This window comes from Emydura macquarii, unplaced genomic scaffold (genome assembly GCF_026122565.2).
Source record: "Emydura macquarii macquarii isolate MOO-44397 ecotype Brisbane River unplaced genomic scaffold, CSIRO-AGI_Emac_v2 contig_1483, whole genome shotgun sequence".
Classification (NCBI taxonomy): domain Eukaryota; kingdom Metazoa; phylum Chordata; order Testudines; family Chelidae; genus Emydura; species Emydura macquarii.
Genome location: NW_027131620.1, coordinates 12,715,246 through 12,742,083, shown reverse-complemented (window position 1 = coordinate 12,742,083; position 26,838 = coordinate 12,715,246).

Here is a 26,838-nt window from a genome sequence, read left to right as displayed (position 1 = left end):
CACTCTCGTGTGTTCTTTGGGCTTGGACAGAGTCATCTGGGATGTCCAGGATCCTTCTCCTGCAGCTCATGGCTTCTCTTCAGAAACTCAGAGCCTCTTTACGTAAGCTAGTTTCCCTTTGCTTTTTGCTGGCCCTGCAATTAAAAAAGGACTCCTCCCCCATGAAAGCATGCCCCCCTCTCCTGTCCAAAGTTTAATATAACACCCCACCGCCTGCTTTCTTTGTTCTGCTGCTGGGCATTTTCCATTCCTCTTCCCTGTAGAGAAGTTGGAGGGATTAGCTTCTCTCAGCTTCAGCCAACCCATTGTCACAAGATGTTTCCACCAGAATAGGTAGCCATTAATGTTTAACAACTGATTATTGTCCCTGGCCTAACAGAGAAGTGCTCCAGCCCCTGTCAGCAAACGGTGGATTCTACATTCACAGAGAGGCATTCAATAATAGAACAATTTCAAAGTAACAGCTTCATAACATCAACCCATATGAATACATTGTATATAGCCAGAGTTCCCAAATTGTCACAGATCTCCTAATTTCTAACCCTGGCTTCAACATTGATACACAGAGGGAATATCATGGGTAAAGCACGTGACTGCTCTGGACCAAGTTTTTATGTCAGCTACATCTGTGTAAATCTGGAATAACAACTGTGTAAACGAGATCAGAATGTAAACCTCTGTGTTTTAGGGTATGTCTACACAGCAAAGAAAAACCCATGGCTGGCTTGTGCCAGCTGACTCGGGCTGCAGAGCTGTCTCATTGCCCTATAGACTTCCAGGGATGGGCTGGAGCCTGAGCTCGGGGACACTCCCACCCCACAGGATCCTAGAGCCTGGGTTCCAGCCTGAACCCAGTGAAACAGCCCTGCAGCCTGACCCCCTGCAAGCCTGAGTCATCTATCATGGGCCAGCTGCAGGTGTCTAGTTGCTATGTAGACAAAACCTTAGTTTCTCTGCCTGTTAAATGGAGATAAAAGATCGTTACTCGTGAGGATTTATCAGTGTTCATCAGAAGCCACAGACCATGCTTTGATATGGCCTTCTAATAAGCCATATGTTGTCATGGATTATTATTATAATAGTAAGTTTGCAATGAAAACGTTTCTCATACAGAATCTATCTGACTAGAGAAACCTCCCCCTGTTAGCTAGGGCCCTTACCCTGAAGCAATTTGGGGCAGAAGGCATAATAGGGATGGATTATTGATAGCTTCATTGGTTTTGTCACCCTGAAACCATTCAGTTAGTTATTAGAAGTTGTTTCATTGCCTGGTACTTCAGTCAACCACTAAAGTACAGTTAAAGGGAATGAAAACCACTACTGCTTTTTGAGGGTCATTATGGTAACAGACTTCAGCACAGGTACATAAAATTCATCAGGTCTTTACTGAGATACAGCATTAACTCTGCTTTTGCATCCACAATAAACCTTCCTCAAGCACCTACACTTTGAGCTCTCTATTTATGTTCACCTACCACCCAATTAACACTTGTTAGGTTGCATACCTGCAATGGATTTAACCTCAAACCACTCTTTTGTAGCTATTTCCCATTTGTATATTATAGCACTATATACCTGCTTAATACAGAAGCACAGATGCATTTTGTGTATTGGTATAACAATAGTAAGTTTACTTTGTAATGACTTCATCCACTGCCTTCTTCCTTTCTGATGAAGTACTAATTTAATACCCAATTATTAATTCCTAGTTTTGTTAATTACTAGTTCTCTTTTGTTCAAATTAAGTAACAGGAATAATGGAGCTAGAATGTATAGCTAGGGTGACAGTTGAGAAACAATATTCCCGGGCCACAAAGATGCAGGTCAGGGTAAGAAAAAGGCCAAGCCAGCTGGGGAAGGATCCTGGAGGACACAAATAAGATACAGACTCACCAAAAGTTTTCATTCAGTTGTGCAGAACAGCTGACCTGTTACTGTATGGGACCACACCTAAGCAAGGAGAATAGTTGGACTGGAAGGAGAAGAGATGCAGAGCTGCTCCTGCTATTGAAAGCATTGCAGCACTGCAAGGTTTCAATCAAAGGAGTTTTTCTCAATGGGCCTTTTTAGAAGCACATCACAATCAAATGGTTATTAGTAGTGCGGTGTGGAGGTCCGTTTCTTGGAGGATTTTGAAATTTGTTTTCATTCCAGCAAGGAACAAAACCCCCAAACTTGGAAATTCTCTGCAAAAGAACAATCTGAAAACAGATAATTTTGGAGTGATGAAATCATTTTGATTCAACACAATCAAAAGGATTCTGACTTTTTAAAAATGTTATTTTATACTCTATTATAATATATAATCATACCAAATAAAACAATTTTATAAGGAAAAGTAATTTCAAAAGCAAAAATTGAAATGTTTCATTGTGACAATGTCAAAATGGGATGTTTCAACATTGTCAGAACATTTCCTCCCCACCCATCCCCAGTTTTTTCTCCAAAATGAAATTTTGGCAAAATCAGCATGATTTTGTGAAATGTTTAGATTTGTCCATAACTGCCTTTTCTGACAGCAAATTGTTCAGTCAACGTTTTTCTGACCAGCTCCAGTTATTAGTACTCAGAACTGAGCAATGATCCACCAACTATCGCACACTAAAAATCCTATGTAAAACAAGTGACGTACAAGTCAACCAGACACATCTTAAATTTCAGCTTGATAGTTTACTGAATGGAGGATGGAGCTTTGCCTAGTAGATAGCACTGGGTGTGGAGAAATGGGCTTGAAGGTTCTATTTCCTATTCTGTCAATAACTTATTATTTGGTTCCAGGAAGAGACTGTAAGACCCAGATCCTCAAAGGTATTTAGGATCCTAACTTCCCTAAATTTCTGTGTCTCAATTGACCTATCTCCTAACAGGAGATGATAATACTGACTTATCTCACAGAAGTATTGTGAAAATTAATTTAATTTGTAAAGCATCTGTAGATTTTTCAATGAAAAGTCCAATAGAAGTGCAAAGTGTTATTAAAGGATACATATCTGTCTGAACATTTCTCACCTATTAATGTTGCAAATAACAATTATCATCAAAAAAGAGAAGAGACACCATATATTTCCCAGGTTATTTGTTGTGTGTGATAGCACTTTGCGTGTAGTTAATTTCATACCCCCCATATAGTCAGTCAGTTTCTTGTTACATGTGTGAGTCTTTCACACAGCAACAGGAGAGAGGAAAAAAACACACTAGAATTTAGGATTAAAATTTTCGAAACCCTCACATGATTTAGAACCCTAAGTTCCAGTTTCAAAAGGCTCCTAAGTACTTATGTCACTTTTGAAAATGGGAGGCTCCTACCCCATTCAAGGGCTTTTGAAAATTTTACCCCTGATTTCAAACTAATGGTGCCACTTTGTTAGTGAAAAGAATTCCTTCATATTTTGAGTAATTACTAGAAAAATATTATGCTTGTTAGATGAGTAGAAATCATAAAGCATCACAATGTGATTAAATAACCATCTCGCTCACTGTCCTAATTTAAAATGGTCAAAATGATTTATTTCAGTATTTGTTTAAAAGAACACAAATCTTCACCCCAAGTCCCCATCACACCTTCTTCTCCATAAATGTCTATTGGCATGAGACCAAATGTCATACCAAGCATTTTTAAAGTTACGCAATCATTTCTGCTGTGAAAATGGTATTGGATTCCCCATTACAGTGGTGCTGGTGAACTCAGCTGTAATATGACAATATCTCTGTAGCAACGATAGATGACCCAGTATAATAAAATATCTTGACATGAGGGTATGTTAACAATTAATGGGATGTATGATGTATCACATACTGTATATGGAAGGTAATAAAGAGGTGTAAATGAGAATTACACTGGTTAATTGGTGTCATTAATGGTTCTTTTGTTCTGCTAGAAAAGCAGTATCTTATTCAGAAGACAAAGTTGTAGGGGCAGCTACAGACTTCAAGTCAAGAATTAAGATGGGTTAAAAATACCACTGAGCTATAAAATTGCTTTCTTAAGGATGTTTCTTTATTTTCTTAGATACCAGATTCGCTCCTGCCTATCATTTCTCTCTTCTCTTGATTGCCCTCAGACTTTGTCTACACCAGAAAAATTTGCAAAGCTAATCACCACGTGGCTCTTTTTAGTAACACATATGCCTGAATGCTCCCAACAATTCACAGGCATCACATCATTATTTGGATTAAACTTGCTTCAAATCAGGGTAACTATTATACGGTTCTCACCCAGTCCAGTTTCCACCAATGGAATGACAATGTGGACGGGAATCACTGACATAATACAGCTAGTGGTACAAACAGTCCTCATACTCCTATCGCTGTTTAGGTGGCTTGTCTGGTCTCTTCTCTGGACTCTACTGCACAGGAACCAAGTTTGCTGGAAGCCAAATAGCACAGTGCACACTGTAGACTTCAGTTGCATGACATTTTGCCAGCATCAACTTCTTCCACAACTGATCAATCCCATTCCTAGCAAGCAACGTCTCGGAGTAGCCCTTCCTGTCAGGATGCTGCTTGTCACCTAGAGGAAGACACGCAGCCACTAGTGGGGTGATGAGGAAAACCAGTTACTGCTGACCTCTGTGATTCTGAACACACTAGTCTATGACCAGGTGTCAGAGGCTCAGAGTCCCTTGCTAAGCAGGACATCACTCCGTCTGGCTAGCTGTGCTTGGAAGGTTCCTGAAGACCCAATATAACGAGGCCTGGGTCGTATATAATAGCAGATCCAAAGCAGAGCTGGTCAAAAAGGTTTTTGATGGAATGGTGTGGCGATGAAAAATTACCTTTTTGCAAAACCAAAATTTTCTACAAGAAAATTTTGGTTTTGCAGAAAACAATTGATTTTCCATTGGGAATGTTAAAATGATCACTCCCTGGCTACCTGCCTACAAGGGTCTTGTCAACTTCACCTTATGCAGATGAAATCGACAAGAATTTTCCCCAAGGGCTGCTAAGGCTGAGTGCCCTGACTCTCTGAGACTATGGCTACACTACAGCATAAGTTGACATAAGTTGTGTCTCCTCCGAGTGTGAATTAGCCACCCCCTGAGTGACATAATTTATGCCAGTTTAAGCGTTGGTGTGGACAGAGCTATGTCGGCAGGAGAGCTTCTCCCACCGACATTGCGACCACCACCCATGGCGGCTAGAGTAATTAAGCTGACGGGAGAGCTCTCCTGTTGGCTTAGAGAGGCTACACTAGAGAACTTGCAGTGGAGTCAGCATCCCCACCTCAGCTCTGGTAGCTGGAGAGGCAGACAGCTGGGAGGGAAGAGAAAGGCTGAGTGCCCAGGATCTCTGGATCTAAGAGCTGTGGGGGAAGGCTGAGTGGCCAGGCTTTCTACCTTTCCAGAGCAGGTGGGCAGCCGGGAAGCCAAAAAATTCCATTTTGGTTATTTTAAAACAAATAACTTGTTCAAAAACCTTCCCATAAAAAAAAAAAAAAGTGTTTTTGTTGTTTTGTCCTAGTTTGGGATGAAAAATATTTCAAAACCATTTATTATTGTTGGAAGAAGTTTCCATTTTCCAGCCACCTCTAGTCTAGAGCAGGAGAATCTGGGCTAACTAGTTGGTGTTCTCTCTTCCCGGTACCCCAATGTGGACAGCTACAGGATAGCACGAAGGCTCCATTTAGTGAGGACAAAGACGGGGAGGAAGAGCACACTGGCCCATGTCTCAGGCATACCAGAGCCATGGGGGTGAGGATCTACTTGCTTTGTGCTTATGTGGGCCTCCTGTTGTCACAACATTTATTCTCCTGTGTGCGCTGCTTGGCAGGCCCAAATCAGTGCTGTCTTCCTCATCACATTTGGTGCATTGACACCAAAGTGCATGATCACCAATTACCTAGCACTTATATACTGTTTTCCACATAGAGGTCCCAAAGATGAGCGGTATCACAACCATCAGAGAAACTGACGCCGAGGGAGGTGAAGCGACTTGTCCAAGATCAGTAGATGGGAGTAAGTCAGTAGAGGGGAGTAAACCCAGGTCTCCTGACTCCTGCCCTATCCACTAGAATACATGGCCTCTCCTACCTGTGCAGTTTGTGTGTGTGAAGATGTGGAGCGCTGCAAAGCTCCCTCCAGTCAAGTACAAATCTTTTACCAGCCAGTGGCTTTGATCTGACAGCTTAGGAGAAGAGCCAGGACCCATAAATCATTTTAAAGGTGAAACCTACTAACCAAACCAAAAAATATATTTAGCAATTATAATAAAAGACACCTTTTTAATGAGTGACTTTTTAATCAGCTCTACGGTGCTGTAAATCATGGCACTCAGGATGTTTTCCAAAGGGCTCCTCTAAGTGCTAAGCCAATGGATTTAAATGGTCTGACATACTACGGGCCATATAATGCCCACTGACATCAATGGAAGCTCTGTTGTGGATTTAGGGCAGTGTAGGACTCTATAAATTCACTGTATCATAGTCACAGTTTTGATTTTTACATCCTGCTTTACTTTTTTTTTAATATGAATTTAGTGCTTGTGGGAGCTGCCAGATAGACTTTTAAACCAGAGGAAATGTACAGCACAAGCCACAGCAATACAAGCATCCTTCACTGCCCCACCAAATATGCCTCAATCTTTAGGGGGTGAGTGCTAGGACCTAGTTACGCCACTCTGCTGTGCCAGTTTTAATTGCAACGATTCCCTTGAAAGTCCCAGCTGTACAAAACTAGTGTAAAGGAGTCATGAATCAGCCCAATCGTAGGTCCAAGTTCTAATCTGAAAGTCTTTGTGTTTAGTCAGTCTCCAGTTTGGGTGCCCCATCTGATCAATGCCAATAGTTATTTATTATTATTTGTATTATGGTTGCGATTTCTGGCCCTAACTGTGATTGGGGTCCCATTGGCCAAGGTACTATATATACAATTACACCACCAAAAAGCTTACAGTCTAAATAGGCCAGAAAGACCAAGGGTGTGGAGGGGGGAGAGAGAGACAAAGGAACAGAGAGTAGAATGACATGCCCAAAGTCACGTAGCAGGTCAGCTGTAGAGCTGGGAACAGAAGCCAGTAGTGCTGCTTGAAATATTTTTGTAAAAAAATGCCATTTTGTTCACATTTTTCCATTTTTTTGGAGGAAAAAAATCCAGCCAAAGAAAGCATATCCACAGATAGAAACCAAAAAAGTGTTTGGCAAAAATTTTCAGTATTTGGTAAAAGTTTATGGATTTGGGTTTTCAAAAACTGAAATTTTTTTACCAAAATTGGTTTTCAAAACCGAAACTTTTTCAGGGATATTTTTTTTTGTATTGAAAAGCTGAAAAATAATTGACAATTTTCATCCAGCTTTAGAAAGTCAGCAAACAGCCCATCACACTGGTAACAATTTCCTGTCCTGCGGTCCTGAGCTGAACAGGAACTGCTGACTCTCATGTCACTTTTCTAAATTCAGCATCAAAAGTAGCATTAAGAATGTGCTGAATGTTGGTGGCACTGGCCCTTTGTGTCCCTTGCTCCTCTGATCTTCAGCACTAACCCACCTATGAAGAGGATTATAAAAATGAATGAAATTCTAATACTAGAAAAAGAGGTTTAAATATATTGACTGCAGTGAAAAGACTAATCTATGCCTTTGCAATCGCACTTCCAATTTCCCACTAAAGACGCAGCAAGCAACTGAACAGAAAATGCATTAGCAAAGATTATAAACCAAACATTTACAGACTTCTCTTAAGAAAAGATTCTGCCTTGTTCTCCGTTTTAAGGGAAAGATCTCTTTATTTAAAGACACACTCCTCCAAAATCATTACAATTCCAGATCCAGTTGGTGTGCATTAACTGTACATTCTGTCACAGTATAGACATCTGTAGGCTTTAAAATTTTTTAGAGCATTTCGAGTGCATCGTTTCTCTTGAACAAATTTGCATAACTAAAAGCAAACAGACATCATAAAAATGCATTTGTATGATCATCATTTTAAGGGGCTGACTAAAACCTTTTTAGGGAGACAATTAGAAATGCAGAGGGAGTGTAGCTGATTTATGTGTATGACAGATTCACTCACTGTGTTGTCCTGGTATATTCTGAGCTCTCTATTCCCATCTGCACTGGCAGATACTCCCTGTGCTATCAAATGATCTTTCATATCCCATGCATAAGGTTTCGAGTAGACAAATGGAAATGTGATTGGATCTTTCCCCCATATTTTGATTCAAAGGAACATAATGGATCAGTTAGCTCTTGTCTAAGGACATTAAATATTCTTAATGTCATTTTCATGTATTACGCATGGGCAAAACCCAGAACCATTTATCCAAACCAAGGTTTGTGGGTCAGTTGTGAATGCAAATAGGGGTGTACAACATTTGAAGGTTGGATGAAAATAGTATATAAAAAACATTAAAATTAAAAGGTTACTTAACCCTAAATGCTTAGGTGTTTCAATAGCTCTGTTCACCATAGGACCTAAATGTAAAACAGAATACTAATGTTTATAAACTATCTAGGAAACATAGTACATCGTCATTGGCGGCAGCTATCCCTCAATACGAGGATGATGTCTGCTAGGGGAAAAGTCGCTGATGAGACTGATGATTGATTAAGACATTGATGATGGCTGAGGAGTCCAATTCATGCTCTACAGATTTTTCCACATATGTGACAGGTGGTTGCTTGGAGAGAGTATAACTGCTGGTCAGAATGCTGTACACTTTCCCTCCTCCTCTGCCGTTTCTCAGCCTCCTGAGCAAGGCGATTCTCTTCAAAACGGGATGAGGCTTGATCTATGATGTGATGCCATGCAGTCTATTGCCAACCAGCTCTTCCCAATTCATGGGATCAATGCCTCCCTTCTTAAGATAGATTTTTCAAGGTGTCCTTGTAGTGTTTCTTCTGCCCCCCAGAGGGCCTCTTACCATGACTAAGTTGAGAAAAGAGGAATTGCTTCGGAAGACAAGTATCAGGAAACATAATGCAGAAGTAATCTGAATGTAGTCCTCTGCACCCAGTGCACCATCGGCATTGTCATCCTAAAGTCTGTAGCTCAAGCTTTTTTCTGAGCTTGGATCTGTGCTACAAGCAACACAAATTTTCCCAGTTGCCTCCCTCCTGGAACCATCTTTTGCAGATAAACCCAAAATCAATTGACTGTGTTTACTAGTTCTTTGGGTCCATTTTCCACTTCTCAAGGATGTCTCAACAGGAGATTCTTGACAGTAACTACCCTGACCATACAGACGTAGCCACTTCCTTGCAGCATTGAGTGATGCAATTTCCTAATTCAACTCCGCTGTGTTTTTGAAAAAGTATAAATGGAATTTGCAGTTACTTAAAAGGCTTGCTTCATAATCATCCGATCAAAATGTATACTGTCTTTTCATTCATGCTGCATGAATTCTGAGGCCTTGAGAATTTGTCATTATCTCTGGGCTGTGTTTTGGATTGGCAATGGGACAATCGATGACTTTTATGGTTTTCACTTTTGGAGCATCATACAAATAAATCTCTACCCTAAGAATTTTACAGTCTATGTCTAGGCCCTTGTATCTGAACTGTATTGTCAGATTTAAGCCATGATCTTGCAACTCACTCCCCATGGGCAGAATACGAGGGCCCTGACTGTTGGCTGTTGCCCTGGAGTGCACAGTGCAACTCGGGATAGGAGAAGAGTGCAAAAGTGGCGTTAGTCTAGGGATCTAAGGCACAAGTAAGCCACGACTACATTCCTCCCCTCCATCTTACCACATTCCTACACTGGCTGCAGTGAAATGGAGTGGCACAAGAGCTTTTTTGGCCACTTTTGGGCCACTTTGGACTGATACGGCAGCCCAAGCAAAAGGTACAGATTCCCAGGTGACAGTCTGATCCCCAGATAGTACACACACCACACACGTGTTATGTATATCACCACTGTTAACACCATTGTTTTTTTGGTGATGAAGAATAACCTCTGAAACACCTTATGTATCCTTTGTAAGATACAAGTGAACCACCCAACCAACTGATGGGCATTTTCATGAGAAAAAGAAAACAAGAATAGGCACTGTGCTGGTATTCATAACTCAGGGTCCAATCCCATAAAGAGATATATCCACACAGGCCCTTACACCCATATAAAGCCTCAATCACTTCAGTGAGCCTTAACATAGGCAGATATTTTGCTGGACTATGGCCTTGGTTTTTAGATATTGGTAACACATATGTACTGAACTGTTCATCTTCCTAGTTGCCTAGAGTCCTAGACGAGTCATCTTTGACACAGTCAAAGGTAAACCACGTTTAGAAGACAGGAATAACAATTGTAACATTCAGTACGTCACCCTAGCCCTTTATCCTTCTATTATTCCTGGTTAGCCTGTCAGCAAACATTTGCTACATACAATAGTGAAAAAGCGTGGCACAAAATGAGTAACCAGAGACTAATCCTGGCCAACCTCAATTCCTTACTTAGCCCTGATTCTTACAGGATGGGTCTCCAACAGAAGAAGCAATAGGATATTTTGATATTCTTTCATCCTTCATTGTGGTTTAAGTTCTCTCTCCGTCAATCCTATTATCGACAATCCTGCTGAAAGCAAATTTGTATTTCTCCTGTTTAAGGATGTGGCCCAAGATGGTTCATTCCAGTCTGTCACCTTGCATCTTCTACAATTCCTTCACAGAGTTTTAGGTTTGCTGGGTTTTATTTTATTTTAGTTGCTATATTGTGATCTCAATCCTGATTAGGCTTTAAAAGCTAATGATAAACAATGCATCGAGCTTACTTCAAATTCTAAATCTGATTCCACTCAGTATGCAGCAGCTTTTAAGGGAAATAAGCTTTCATAAAGGATGCTGGGTTTTTTGTGTGTGTGCATGTATGTTTTTTGGGGTTTTTAAGCATCATTTTAAGACAGTTGGTTCCAAAATTTCAATTCCATTAGTTTTCTGAAATCGTCAGATACCTTGCTATGTTTCAGGATTGAAAAAATGTGAAGCACACTGCCTCAGAAAGCAGAGAGAATCCTCCAAAAGCTTAACAGTCTAGCTATAGAGCTTGTAGTTGAGGTAAATAAATGAAGAGCATATTATTAAAGGGCCTTTTCCTCTCTTATTCACATGCATGAATTGCACTAATGCTAACGGGAACTGCTTGCACATCCAGAGGCAGATACCCCTTCTGTGTTCATAGATCATTGTGAAACTCAAGAAATAAACCTTTCAATATTCTTTTCAGACATTACATTCAGGGTACATTGCCAAGGTCTGAGTGCCCAGAATGGAAACGAACAATCTATTTCCTGGAGCTGATTTTTTTTCCAAATAAAAATCTTCTAAGTTCATAATACTCAATGACAAAGAATAAATAATTATTATTTACTGAGAGATTTCTGTGTTCTGAGCACTACAGGACAGGGCATGGGGTGAAATTTTGCCCTCATTCAAGATAATGGCAAAATTCCCATTGCCTTGAGTCGGGGTAGGATTTCAACCCGGGTTATTGCCTCAATAAGCTTGCGCTTTTAGGGCCCAGTCTTGCACCACTGAAATCAACGTTAGTCTCACCATGGACTTCAAAGACTGCAAGATTGGATCCTAAAAGATGATAGTTATGATGCATAAAGCATTACAGGCGGCATGGTCCAAAGCCCATTGACTTTAGTGGGCATTGGATCAAGCCTCAGGTGGCCAGGGGACTAATTCATTAAAAAAACAGTGACAGAGTTTTATTACTATTTGTTGAATTTATTTAAAATACACTTCAGTAGGAGGCAGATTTCTATAAAGAGAAATTAAACAAAATTGACAGAAGCCCAGCACTCATGAGCAACTCTGTAACAACAAGCCAGCATGCATGCAAGACAAAGGCAAGACAAAAACCAAAAACAAACAAACAAAAATGTCAACAGGGGAGAAATTTCAGGTTCAAGTTTCCAAGAGGTGATTATTTGAAAAAAATATGAAAAATACCTTGACAGTGTCTTTTTAAGTGTAATAGTTTTCTACTCTGAAGAATACAGTCTAGCTGAAATTAGTATAAATCTTGCTCTATATTAAAGCATCAGAAGATGAGGGTAGCTATGGCAATTCAAGCACTTTATTAAACACCAGACAAATTGAAGAGTGCATTTCCTGCTTTTTGAAAGAAATGAATGATATTTTCTGATTGGGGAATGCTAAGGGCAAAGGAAGCTGACTGAAATGGTTTAAACAGTACCGCAGTACATTTATCAGGACATTTAGTGTGGTTTTTCATGGGAAAATAGGGGGGGAAGTGATTTTTATTGCTAAAATTAATTTTATTGCAGTACTAACTAACCCTCTTCCCCCCTGGAATCATACTTAGATAAAGAAAAATGACTAGGAATGTTCTTCCTCTGTGGTTTTTCAGTACTCATTTGTGCTATCAACAGCACAGTGTTAAGTCTGAGAACGCGCTGCACCATTCTCCAGCTCAACAAACTACGGGGCTGCAAACAGATACATGAAGAATCTGATTAAGAAAAGTACATTTATATTTTACGGGATTTTATTTTTTAACATAAAACATCTTGAAAAAAGTTTTAGGATTGAGCATTTCTGAATGACTAGATTTTAAAAGAATTGTAATATTTTTAGGGTTTTTTAGCTCTATGAGTTATTTCTCGTAGATTCAGATAATGACATTATAAATCTTTCTGTGGAGGCAATTACTAAGGCAGAAATGGCCTATTCCCCATTGGCTTTTAGGCTCAGCTTACTGACATATTACAAGCAGGCTTACCATGGTCATTAAAAACTGATCTGGGATTTATTGTACCTCTTTAAACTCTCAGTTCTTTGAAAAGTATTGAACAGAAAGGAATACAAGGTGAAGTTAAAAAGAGATCCAACAAGGCAATCAGGGGAAAAATAGACTTAATTTATCCCAGCCAGGCCCACCAAAACCGCCTCAAAATATTTGAAGTTGAGCGTTGAGTCTTTAATACAGAAACTTCATGGTAGCAGCTAATCATATTAAATGGAAATGCTTTTAAACAGAAAGTTTTAGAATGTAATGGACAAGAGTACAAAATTACTGGGCAGGAAACCACCCTCCCAGGTTTTAAGACTAATAACAATGGCAAAATAACTGTATAATGTGTTAGCCTGGACATCCTCAGTAGCACTTCGCAATAATCTTCAACTATTGCATCTTCCCTGGCATATATCCTAGTCACTTGCAATGTGAGAGGAATCAAGCTTTCAGTTAGTGTTCTCCTTTTCATTTTGGGAATTAGATCTAGATCCCTTGTTAGCTTCCAGCTTTTAAGACCCCTGCACCCTAATCAATTTTTGGATAATTTTTGCTGCCATGTGGCGGCAGATGCAATCTGAGCAAATGGGTTACAGCTGCACAGATACACAGGGGAAAGGAGGATGTTTGATCACCTTGTACAAATGAATCTAAATGGAATGGTAATTAATCAAATTTATAGGAACATAGGAATTGCCATTCTAGATCAGAGCAATGGTCCACTTAGTCCAGTACCCTGTTACAGGTACTGGTCCATACCGCATGTTTCTCAGTTTCATTGCCTTCCAGCCAAATTCCGTGTCCCTAGTGATAGAAAGTCATCCTGGAGCAGATGCAACCAAAAGCTGCTCACAGGCCTTGGAGCTGTTGCATTCAGAAGATGCTCTGATACAATTCCACTTCTAGGGCTCCTGTGAAGTCCAGGCCTAAGTTTAAAGCTGCACTCTAGTGGTGAACCACCAACAGAGTGCAGCTGCCCCTGTACATGCAATTTATACGCTCCTGCCACCACAGCTGTGAATCAAGCTCAAAGTATGAAACAGAAACCCCCCAACGGCAAAACAAAGAATACTGTCCAGCCATCACATCATTGAATGCCTCACTTAATGAGGAACCCTTAAATACTATAGTTACTTGCCTATTGTGAAAAGTAAATAGTGAAACCTAGTCAGACTCATGAGGAATTTGTTGCCCTGAGCTCACCAGCAAATCTCCATCGCTAATCAGTTTGCAATCCCCTCCAAAAACAACTCTGGAGCTCTGTCTGTGTCTCGCCATTCTATTATGAACTTTGGCCTAAATTTTCAAAAGTGGCTAGTGATTTTGGGTGTCTTATTATTTGGGTACCCAACCTGTGAACTTTTAAAGGGACCTGATTTTCAAAGGATGGGCATTCAGCACTTTTCTGAAAATCATGCCCTTTTAAGGCATCTGAAAGTTGGAAATCTAAACATTGAAGAATTGAAAAATCACTAGTGACTTTTGAAAATTTAGACCCTTAAATCACCATCTGTTCTATTTAGATGGCTTAGTCTGACTCTTACTTATGCTAATATAATGCAGTATGCCAGGTTGGTCAATATCCTTTTTAAGGAAGAAATGTTTCAACCTAATGCTTGTTTCACACCTGAAACTCAGTTGTTAGAGGCAGCCTCAAAAAAACCTTTTTCTTTAAGTTTACATTTTACAGAGATCTGTCACTCTAAAATTCTCTCTACTTTTCACCAGGTACAAACCAACACGTATTTGAAAATAATGGTTTTAATTATAACTGGAATTTCTGAGCCTACAGCTAGTACCAATCACTTTAGTGAAAAGTGGCATTGCTCAAGACAATGGCAGGATCAGAAAATTGAATAATTTTTTCCCATTATGAATAAGAAAGAGACCAATTTCCAACTTTCTTCACTGCTGGATTAACGCGGGATAATTAGGTTTGAAGTTCAGGTTCAGATTCTGGATCTCTCGTAGGAACTGTGTACCCTGCGTGTTGGGATTCCTGCATACCAACACACAGTGGGGTCAGAAATGGGGTAGGAGTGAGGTAGTACCTGTAGAAGATTCCATCTCCCTTCTAACCCCCACCTTCCCCATGCATTTGCCCTGTGTACAGCACAGTTGAAGCTGGGTATTGACCACAGGCATTCCAAAACTAATGGGCTAGATTAACGAGGAAGAAAGGCAACTGATTATGTATAGTCATATAAGGTAAAAAATGCAGATCATTCATCAAATTATGCTCTGAAGACTAATGTATGCATCTTCCACTAGATTCACAGGCACATCTCACTGCAGAATCTGGCACCATATATGTAAAATCTGGCTTCACAGGTGTAGAATTAATCTAAAACGCTCTTTCCATTGAGACAAAGCTCAATCAGACTCACACTTCCTTCTTGGCATATACATTGCATTGATTTAAACTTTCGTAGTCATAATTTTGGCTATTAGAGAGTTCTTACTATCCTTTTTTGAACTGTCTTCAAACATTTGGGGAATCATTGTCAGGCCATCTAGAATGTAGATAAAGGGATCCCATGGCATAGTAATATTCTGTATAAACTCTAGTCTAGGAACGATGATATATTTCCCATAACTCTTTCGTTGTGGGCATTTCGATAACATGTGGACAAGGTGTTCCGGAATATATATTGCATCACCAAGCCCTTGGCATTATTCAAAATGCCGGCAGAGTAAATTCTGCTTGAACTCAAGGAAATTTTCAGTATAATTTTGTTGTTAGAGGAGATCTTAATCACCAGGTGATTATTTTTGACTGTTAGTACAAATATTATCCCACGCTTAGTCTGTCATTTGGGTGTCCATATCCATGTCCCTGAGTTCTTTCATTGTCCTTAGACAGGTATCATTAGGCTGCTGAACTATTTTTTTATATATTTTCCCTAAAAAAGCAAGAAATACCTATTATACTACTCCAGCTGACTCACTTTGGATTGTGAAAAACATGTTTTATTGACACTGGCCAGTACCTGATGCTCCAGAGAAAGAGAAAAACATCCATAACACTTTGAAATGCACAAGTATACCATGGGAGAAATATCTTTCTGTTACCAGCTGGTGATCTTCTTATTCTCTGAAGCATTCGGGCTGAAAATCTTTGCCATTTTGTCCTACCTAGTGTCAGTATAGAAATGCAGACTCATATAAATGACTAATCCCACCCCCACTTTCTTTTTAAACTTACTAGATATTTTCCTTCAATAACGACATGTGGTTGTTAGTTAGCTGGTGGGTTCCAGGTATGACACCTACCTCTAGTTTAAGAGTAGTTACAAAGTCATTGAATTACCTGGTTGGGTTCCTTTAGCACCTTTTAAACTAAAATCTTAAAGGGATTTTGTTTTAATGTGTAAACTAAAGGGATTATTTTGCACATCACAAGATGGCAATTGGAAGTTACAGCAATCACTGAGGTTTTTGTCAGACAAACAGAAAGAGAAGGATAGGTCCTCAAAGTGGGCACATGAGAGCTCTAATTCATATTTTATATGCGTGTTGCTACTGAAGAAAAACAAGAGAGTAACTATAAAGCTCTCCCTTACCATGAGGCAGCCAGGAAAATCAATTGTTCAAATAAAACAAATATATTTTTCTTTTGTTCAGACTCTTATAGGGAGATTGCATCATTCAAATAATAGCGACTTGGGTTGTAGACGCTCAGTTGGAAGTCAAAGATAATATACATACATTATAGGATGAGGATATTTGTATATATACATATACATTGTACGCTGCAGGGTGCGTGCATTGCTGCATTTTTGTAAGGGAGGAAAAGACACACAACTTCACATGCTTGGATTTTATCTATGTATGTGTTTGGTTGTGGGTTTCCCCCCCTCTTTTAAGCATTTTTGTCCCCCATCCCCTTTTCTTATTTTCCACATGTCACGACACAAGTTGCCTTACCTGAGAGCTGGATTATAAATAAAGCAGCTGCACATGCAGACAAAAGAAATGGTTTCTATAGCAACAGAGACCACATGGAAACTCTTGGAGCAGCTCCTCCCCTTCTCCAGGTTGCTCGTCTCACTAGCTCTTCTCTCATTGGCTTTCATGGAAAATCCAAGTGAAAGAGGGACATTGCTGCTCACAGTTTTGTATTGAGGGATCCTTCCACAAACCTCCCAAATAATCAAGGGCGTTCACTGGCATATCCTGGGTGATATTTTGAAGAGTGTCTTCCAATATTGTTCACTTTTCATTAGTTAGATAGATTGATACACAGGGGATGGACGAGGTTTCCTCATGGTTTCACAGTTAATAAATTCCCAAAAGCTGCACATGCTCATAGGACTGGAGGAATCAGAGATAGAGTAGACATGTGAAATCATAGTCCATCACCATGCCAAGGCTCAATATGCTCCAACAATATAGCATACTGTAGAGGGCTGGCCCTCCAAAGAAAAGAGTGTTTTTTATTTGCAGGATCTCTGAGTTATTCAGTGGAATTCACCTTGGTGGTCAGGAAATCTCCTGAAAGAGAGGTGGAATTTCTCCTGAAAGAGAGGTGGTTCAGGGCTGAAATTAGATCTATCAGCTCTGCAAAATCCTACTTGCCCATTCACCTGGGGTGAGTATATTTTTCTTCTGAAGGGTCAGTACAGTTACATGAAATCCTTCAGTATCTTCAGTCTTAGCCATGATGGTAAAGGGTAGGTGAGTAGATTTCATGCCTCGGCTGATAAATTGCCATGAAACTTTGGCAAGGATGATGGTGTGTGGGGGAGCACATATCCAAAATTCTCACATGACTATTGATTTGTGGTTCTCAGCTTGAGACACCTGAAAGGGACCTGCCTTTCAAAATGGATATTCTTTTTTGGAAACTTTGTGCGCACACACACACACACACGCACATGCACACGCACAAGGACTGTGGCATACAGATAAGTGACTTACCAAAAACCACACAAAACCATACATTAGGCTGAGTTGGAAACCAAACCAAGGAGTCCTGGCAGCTCATGTCTTACTCTAGCCCCTAGACAATCCTAGACTGAATCCTGGTCCCACATTTACCAAAAGGCCCAGTACTACTCTCTCAGTAAGTGCCATTGTATGTTTCTGCCTACGTATTTTGTGTATCACTGGTGCTCAGGATACCACCGTTATCATCTAGTATGATTAGAAATGAACTCCCCTGCACCTTACCTGTATTTAGTCGCATACAGTTTAAAAACACATCCCCCGCACATCTAACATTACATACGTTTTACAGGGATAATTTCCTTGACTTATTCCATTTGTTCAAGGATCCTTATGAAAATTTGTTGATAGAATGAATGAATACATCTTATTACCTGTCTCTGCTGTGACAACTGACGCTGCCATCCCTGTGTGCAAACTGGGGTCTCCTGTGTGCACACTGCGGACACTGCTCATAAAAATTCTGAGGACTCTTTCTAGCTTCTGTGACTTGCGGGGCGCCAAACTGAGTCTCACATATCATAGCAGTGCAGGGATATAAGGCAGTGTCAGGAACCCACGGAGCTCTTCCTCAGGTCTCTGCGTAGCTTGAAAACTTGTCTCTCTCACCAGCAGAAATTAGTTCAATAGAAGATATGCCCTCACCCACCTTGTCTCTCTAATATCCTGGTACTGACATGGCTACAACACCACTGCATACAACAACATGCAAATAGGCAATCTCCACCATCAATAATTCATATAAGGATATGGAGAAAGCTGTTTAAATAGGGCTTTTGCTGGTTGATCCTCCTGATAATGGCACATCTAAAACCTCAGGTTTCTGCATAGAAGTTGATACATTGAAGGGCTCAGGGAAAGAGCTCAGACACGATGCTCTTTTGCTGCCTACAGCTTTACCAGTCAGCTGGGTAGGAAACCATAGGCAAAGAAGTGGATCTTACAAGTCTTTCTAAATGCCACCCACTTCATGCTTAATCATCTCTCTGTAGAGCTGCAGGTCTGGTGGTAAAAAAGCTGTGCCATTAGAACTCTTTAGGTAACAGGAAACGGACAGTCTGAATTGCTGTGGGGGTAAGACAGGAATAATTTACCCCATTACTTCCCAAACATGGAACTTCTCTAGGGAAAGAGTGACACTAGCAGTTACTCTTTGGCATTGAACTGACAGGACACAATAAATGGCACATACTCCATTAAGCAGCTACTGAGGGACATAGGAAAGAGAGTTATTCAAATATTAGTTTTGCCTTTAATGTATAAATAGTGTATCTTAAAATAAAAACTAATTGAATGCCTGATGGTGAAGAAAATCCTGAATACAATGGGGGAAAAATGTCTCAAAAGAGTGCAACTGGATGTGAGTATGACCACGGTTCTGCTATCAAGGACAACAAACCTTATGATGATCTGCTGAGTAAGCACTGCTTGTGCAAGACTGAGCTGCCTATGGGGTCCATGGAAATCACACAATTTTTCCAAACTTCTAGGAACTTTTAGATAAGTTAGTGGAAACCTCTCTGATATCAGTGTATTTATCTTTCTCAGGCATTTCTAATATACCTATCTCCCTACTAGGTAGGCATTGCTACTGTGGTTTCACAAGCATATGTCAGAGCAGAATTTAGCCCTGCAGTACATCTTCTTTGGGGTAAGAAACCTCATTTTACTCTCGCTCTGCGGTCTTGGACATGAATCTCCACCTCCACTTTCCCCCAAGATGCAGAATAAATAATAGGAGGAAGAATGCTCATTTTATGCAAATTTCAGTAATACAGTTGTGTAAAATGGCATTTTGATTTAAATTATGTAAAAATTGTGGAGGTGTGGTATGTAGGGCATAAGTAACAACCAAATAGAGCCTTTATAATGCAATACTTTCTCCCTGACCCCAGTTCATTAGAGAAAACCAATGATTTAAACTACCTAGCTAACCTCTTCCAAAGCAATAGGATTATAAATCAGCCACATGACTACCTGAAAGGCTGCAGGGAGTTTGCTATTAGACTATGCTACAGAGCTTGGAGGAGAAGAAAGTTCCTATTATAGGATCATGCAGTGGATGTCGGTGCTTGAAATTTCCACTTACACTACATTAGCTCCAGGCAGTTCATTTGCTAAAATAAAAGAAACAAAGTGTAAAATATTCACTGACTTGCTCAACAAAGCAATCAACGAGAGAGAGAGAGAGAGATTTCTCTGCCATCATACTGTTGATAAATACCATTAGTACTTTAAAATTATCTCATCCATTCAGTTTAAATGTAAAAGTATTAATAGTATTTATCAGTCTGTCTATCCATCTCCTGTTATTTTGTCTGTCTCTTTTGCTTCTATTTTGTGTGAAATTTCAAGAGATGAATCCCATTTTCTATTAATTCAATGGCTGTCATCTTGCATTACATCATGCAGCCCAGATCACAACAATGAAATCTTAGGGTTTAAATTAATAATATTGCAACCCATCACTTTGTAAAGTGTTGTACTCATCCATATCTAGCCAGCTCAGGTACCTTGCCTCCAGTCTGATGCCTTACACTGGTATCTTCTAGTGGATTTACACAAGTACGATTGCAAACAATCTATAATTGGTAACTGAATACTCAGACTTCATGGTAGAAAGCATTAATTTAATTTTTGTTGAGATTTAACAAGATGATTTTGCTTTAAAATAAAATAATTGGAAAAAGCTTCAGGGAATCTGAGATCTCTGTTCTCTGAGTGACATTTTCCACACCTACAAATACATGCTGACAGATAAGTGTATTGCATTACAATTGCCCTTACATACAATGTCAGCTAAAGCTACATAGAAAGTCAGCATCTTAGATCATTTATGCATCATGCAACAGACTGTAGATTTGGGTAACTATTAAAAGTTCAGATTTAATTTTATTATAGCTGCTATTTCACAAGAGGTAGGAGAAAAATAAATAAATAAAAGGAAAGACTGGTGTGCAAGTAAATCATCAGAACCGCTACAAATTCAGGAAGGAATAAAACATTATGCCTAGAGGAAAATAACACACAAGATCAAAAATACATCCTATCCAACATTTACTGTTGTTATTCAGGCATATCTCCTATTACTTTTTGTCATGTAGAAACAAATCCACTAGTGGAAATCTACATTTTTATTTTGTGAACATTTCTAAAGGAAAGGATAATATATATATATATATATACACACACACGTTTGTCATTGGACAGTAATAAACCTAAACTACTTAACATAGATGTACAGACAGGAATGCCTACCTATTTTTCCCCCTTGCCTCAAAGCACATTAGAAACCATAGGAATATTCATAAGACCTTATATATCTACAAATATAGGAAACATTTGGTAAACAGATACACAGAGAATTTGTATATGGGATTCATTAAGGCGGTTGCCAATCGTCAAATTAGTTTCAGCCCAACCTGCTGAGTGTAAATGCAAATTTACCACCTTTGGAGCGGCTTCATTGTACAGCTATTGATTTATGTTTGAATGGGAGTTAAAAAAAAGTTGTCTTTTGAAGCCTAGCTATCTAAGCATGGTTCCTTTGTCCAGGTGTCTTGGGGATCTCTTGCTGTAATTTTGATCTTTGTATTCCAAAAGCCTTAGAGAGTCAATTCAGGTAACTTAAAAGTGAGATATAATCAGAAAGGATTTGGAAATAAAGTCTTTGCCTTGTCACATTAATGCGGCCCTATCAAGTGGCAGTTTATCAAGAGGCAGCTCACAAGGTTTTAATGAGCATGCTGCCTGTTCTTGTACAATACTAATTAATCCCATTTTTTCACACTGGTGTGATTGCTTCATGAAACCCACATTGTTTTATGCTCAGCAGCAAAGCAGGCTCTCACTGATTAAATCTCCTTCCCAGAGCTGGAGCCTGACAACTGAATTATACCTTGCTCAAAATAATAATGGGTATCAGCTAATAAATACGGTTTAACACACACAAAACTATGCAGCCAAAATCACACCACAAAATAGGAGTTTGACTTATAGGCACAGCAGTGTTTCATTAAACATCTGTATTATAATTCACTGGTTTTCCAACTGATGTAATAATTTAATTGATGAGAACAAAGACAAGCTTATTTATTCACCCAATTGCTTGCTTCTTGACTAACGCTTTTCCTTGGCGTTATTGTGGAAATAAATATGCAATATTCTTTTTATAGAAGTCTAATTTAGGCCCTTTTTCCCCCTATTGAGAAGTCAACATCACAATCTGTTTCTGACAAGTTCTTGCTGCAGTGAAGCAGACCGCATTATGATAAGACAGCATTGTGTTGTTTACCCTAATGTTCAGACATTCCAGCAAAGGTGAGAGAGGTGTGATGCTTCAGGCAGTTAATAATGAATAATTGTCTGCAAATTTACATTACAGGGTTCAAAAAGCTTGTTTTATCTCTTTTTTTTCTCCCTTTCCCCCAAATTATTTAAAGCTGCTCCCACCAAAGCCAGGAAACAGAGCACTGCAAAGCACTAATGAGTGGGAGACCACGTCTCCTCTCTGCAAGGCCAAGCTGAATTAGGGTTGTTATGGATACAAAATGATTTTTTTTTGGGGGGGGGGGGGTTCGAGGGGAGAAAGAAAAAGGATTTTGATTGTTATTGATAAACTCAAAATACCAGAACTTCACTCTCACTCCCATTGTGTTTGCAGCATGTCCCAGGCTAAAATGATCTGAGCCACTGACTGCTGCTGCTGCTGCTTAAGAACTTTCTGAAGAAAACTGCTTTTCACTGAGTCAAGATTTTCCAAAATGGAAGAGCTCCCTGCAGCCAATAGAACAGAAAAAAATTATTAAACTTGGGTTTAATATGGATTTATATGTGTAGCTTTGGCTGCATTGGGAAATGTTTATTATTTATCTCTCGCTTTTGTATAGAGCCAACAGTATACCAAGCATTTTACAGTCCTGTCAAAGAAAAGGGGTGAGATTTTCAAACAGGCTAAGTATTCATCTAATCTTGTTCCCATTGAAGACAAGCCGGTGGAAGTTTTACCATGGATTTCAGTGGGACCAGCAAGATCAATGCCGAGTGTTTTTCAAATTCTTCCCAAAGTCCCTGCCCTAAAAAGTTTACCATCTAGGGAATGTGCAGACAAAATATTGAGTCTAGAAAAATAAAAACAGTGCAACAGAACCATGATGTTTTGTGTGTTTTGGTGGCCCACACTTTATGTTTGGACTGATTTTGTTTGGGGGGTTTCACCTTAATTATCTACCACTTGTCTTGTGGGCTAGGGTTTATAACTCATTTGTATTTTTAAAGAGGACAAGATGGAGTCTTGGTGGTATGGGCTAGGGAGATAGGTTTCAAGTGGAGGGGGGCACAGGGAAGACGGTTCAGGATAGGAGTTGAAGAAAGATTAAAGAAGTGATGGATAGTCCTGCACTATTTCTTTTTAGTCAGTCACCGAAAGGAATTAGATGTTACCAAAAACCAAGCAAGCAAAACCCAAAGAGTTTGAAATATTTTGTCTAAAACTCCCTTCCCTTCTCAACTGCTCAAATTTCATTCACTTGGCTCTTCTGATCTCATCATTTCACTAGTTTTCTAGTTATCAGGCGAAGTCCTTGGAAGATGTGAATAGGTATTGTTCTAAGAGGATCTGGCCCAGACTCTTCCATTACAGAGAAGATCTGCATTTCTGAATCACAACTGCATGAAGGGAGAGCAAAGTATGTGTAAAATCCCACCAAATCAGACTTCTCCAGTCACTCATGCCAGTCATGGAATCTTATACTCACTGTAATCACTGGGACTGATTTTCCAGTGTATTTTGTGTAATCATTTACACCTGCACAAAGCAAACAGGTGCTGCACCCTATTTATGCTCCCTTTACACAGATGTTAATTACTATACCTGATGAAAGACAGTGGGGAATCAGAGCCTCTGTCCACACACACAAATGTCACAAGCATGTAATAACAAACTAGCCCATAACTAAAATTCTGGTCCTTGATCTTGGGATCATTGGATCCTTGATACAATTTTGGAGTTGATATTCTACATGAACAATTAGTCTTAGAAAGATTAACTCTTTGAGATATATATATATATATATATATATATATTAGAGAGTTCAGCCATTTTCAAGAAAGAAAACATATCTCCTCCATGTGTACATGACAAAAATACTGTAACATGCACGCGCAGACACACGCACACTTTATACTTTACATTTAGAGATGTGCCCACATCATACATTTTGGATCTAGATCCCCGAACTTCTTCCAAGTTCCAGGTGTGTGGATCCAGGCTTTTTTTGGGTTATGTTCATTTCTATTTAAAATAGCTAATAATAGCTTCAACATTATTTCCTAATATTTTGTTCAGAAAACTCTCTCAGCTCCTGCTAGAAAATCTCATTATTCAGTGACAGCAGTTGGCTGACTTGGGCACAACACACACGCCAATTTTCAGTTGCTTACACAGTATCACAGAAACTGTTAGAAATTGTTTTGAAATCTGGCATACTTTTCAGTCATGCTAATTCCCACAAATGAGTCAAACCTTATTACCTTTGGCTCAGCCACAAACAATTTGTGGGATAGATTGGAAAGGAAATGACTTAAATTCCCCTTCACCCCCCGTTGTGACAACAATCCGCTATTTCAGTTTGAGAATGTTGTTGGTTGTCATTTACAAAAAAGATATGGATTTCCATTTTCAAAATCAATTCTTAAAAATACTTAATTATTGTCTCATTCTGGGTTTTGGACTACGGACTACCTAGTGCTGTATTAACAATAAGAAACTATACATGATTCAGTTATAATGTGACCATGATCCACTCCAGAATTCAGTTCATGGTGACTTTCAGATGTACTCCTTAGATGTCTTTTGAGATTTATGCTTGAAATAAGATTTTCGTCTACCAATGTATGGTGGCTCTCAGTTTAACAGCATGATCCATTGTCTACTGAAGTCAATGGGAGGGTCTCCACTGAAGTCAGTGAATGTTGGATAAGATCCTGAATAACCATCCTTGAAGAGCGGCAGATAGGTCATGGAAAATGTGAAACATTCTGGGTCAGAGGCTCAGCTGGCATAAATCCAGTGACTTCAATGGAGCTATGCTGATTTACACCAGGTGAGTATCTGACCCTCTGTTTAGACAGCATTCTAAATATACTGTACGTTCTTGATCCTGCAATCAATGTTCACTTAAAATTCCTGTTGATTTAAACAGGAGTTGAACATACCTCAGATCTAGGCCAATATAACATACAGGGTTAGAATTACAGAAAGATGCTTAGCCAAATTAACCACACAATAAACTACTGTTGTCACATGCATATGCTCAGTAGTTGTATCCATATGACAAGGTCATATCTAATTACAGGTAGGTGTCTAATTTTGGTAATCATGTACTGAAATTAGACACAGAATTGCTGCTGAAAATCTGGCCCATGTTTTCTGCTTTTCTCGTTCTTCATTTCTTATTATTCTGATGCTCATTTATGGCCCAGTCCAACTCCTGTTGGACCATATGAAGGGCTTTACTTCCTTCAGTAAAAAATTAATTGTGTGGTGGTTTTCATCTTAAGATTTAATGACACAATTTAAGTAGAGAAATGTTCATTGATTAGGATATGTTTATATTTTTCTACTGGCAAGTAGCTATGGCTGAGATCTGAGCACAGAAATCCAAGAAAAACAAAACAAAGCAACCCTCATTTCCTTCCCTCCAAACAACAACAATTGTTTCTGGTATGAAATTACAGAAATATTTAAAATCTTTAAAGTTTAGTGCGGCCCCATCCAGCTCTTTTTTATTCTATCTGTGGGAAAATTGTTAAAAAAAAATAGATATGATGTGTTTGATAGACAGGTGAAAAATGTAAAAGGACATTATTCAAATGTTTATGCATCCTTTTAGCTAATGGATTCAAATGTATACTTCTGCACTTGTCAACAAGATAATTCTGCAAACATGTTAGGACTGTGTAGCTCAGTTCAGTCCTAGTATTTTTAGGCCTCTGTTCTGCAAAGCAAACAGGTTTCCCTAGGGTAAAGTGAGTACACATGGTATGTGTACAGATTTCAGGGTTTCTGCTGCGTTTTCTTGAAGCTTTTGGAGTGGAAGAGACAAATTATTTGGAGGTGTGGTTTCATTTACATGAAGTCTGGTCTCATTTGTATACATAGGAAACAGACATTAAAGAGTCTGGTCTATTTAAATGCGGTGGTCTATGTTTTCCAAGAGCATATTAGATTTTTTTACATCAGACTGTGGAAGTATAATTTTACTTTGGCTGAAATAGCTTATGATGTGAATAGTTAAAAAGTTTTGTTGTTTCATTTTATATTTTTTTATAAAAGCTTCTCTATTATTTCTCTGCAAGACATATCAAATGTCTATGAATGACTGGTGAAATAGTCAGAATATTGACATAAATGGAATTCAGATAAAACCAGAAATAAAAGTGTCAAAATTTTTCATAATTTTTGTTTGATTTGTCAACCATCTCTACTGATGAACATTACTGACACTTCACCAAGTAGAAAGGATGACCAGTTTATCAGCCACATTTCCAAAGGCCCATGCATGAGGTAAGCCATGTATGAAGATCGCATACCCACTCCAAAACAAGGCACTGGCTCAAACAAATAAATATTTCTCTGCCCACTCATTAGCACTTATAAAGTGCTTTTCATCCAAAGACTTTATAATCCTGTATAAATTACGGTATGTATTTTCTCTCTATCCTACTGATATGGAAACTGAAAGTGAAATTATTTGCTCTTGGTCACCCAGTAAACTTGTGGCAGAGTGGGGAATAGAACGGAGCAAGAACAATTTACTGAGAATGAGATCATGTGACTGAGAAATATTAGTAGAGTTTCAGAGCTGAAAGATTTTATAGGCTAATATTACTAAGGAGTTTAGAATAACGTTTACCTTGTGCTACAACCTAATGATTATAACCTAATATATGCTATGTAGTATATTCTATCATGAATAATGGAGTCACATTTTAAACAAGATAATAATATTAACAAACAGTAAATGTGAATGTTAACGGATGTTTGTTTGGCAAAGTTCATTTTTTTCTCTCTCTGTTCCAGAAGGGCATGCTGAACAGGAGGCAGATATACATATAATATATCCCATAGCTGGAAGGCTTTGATAACAAGATTGCGTGTTAAATACAAGTCTTCCATGAACCCAACACGTATAGG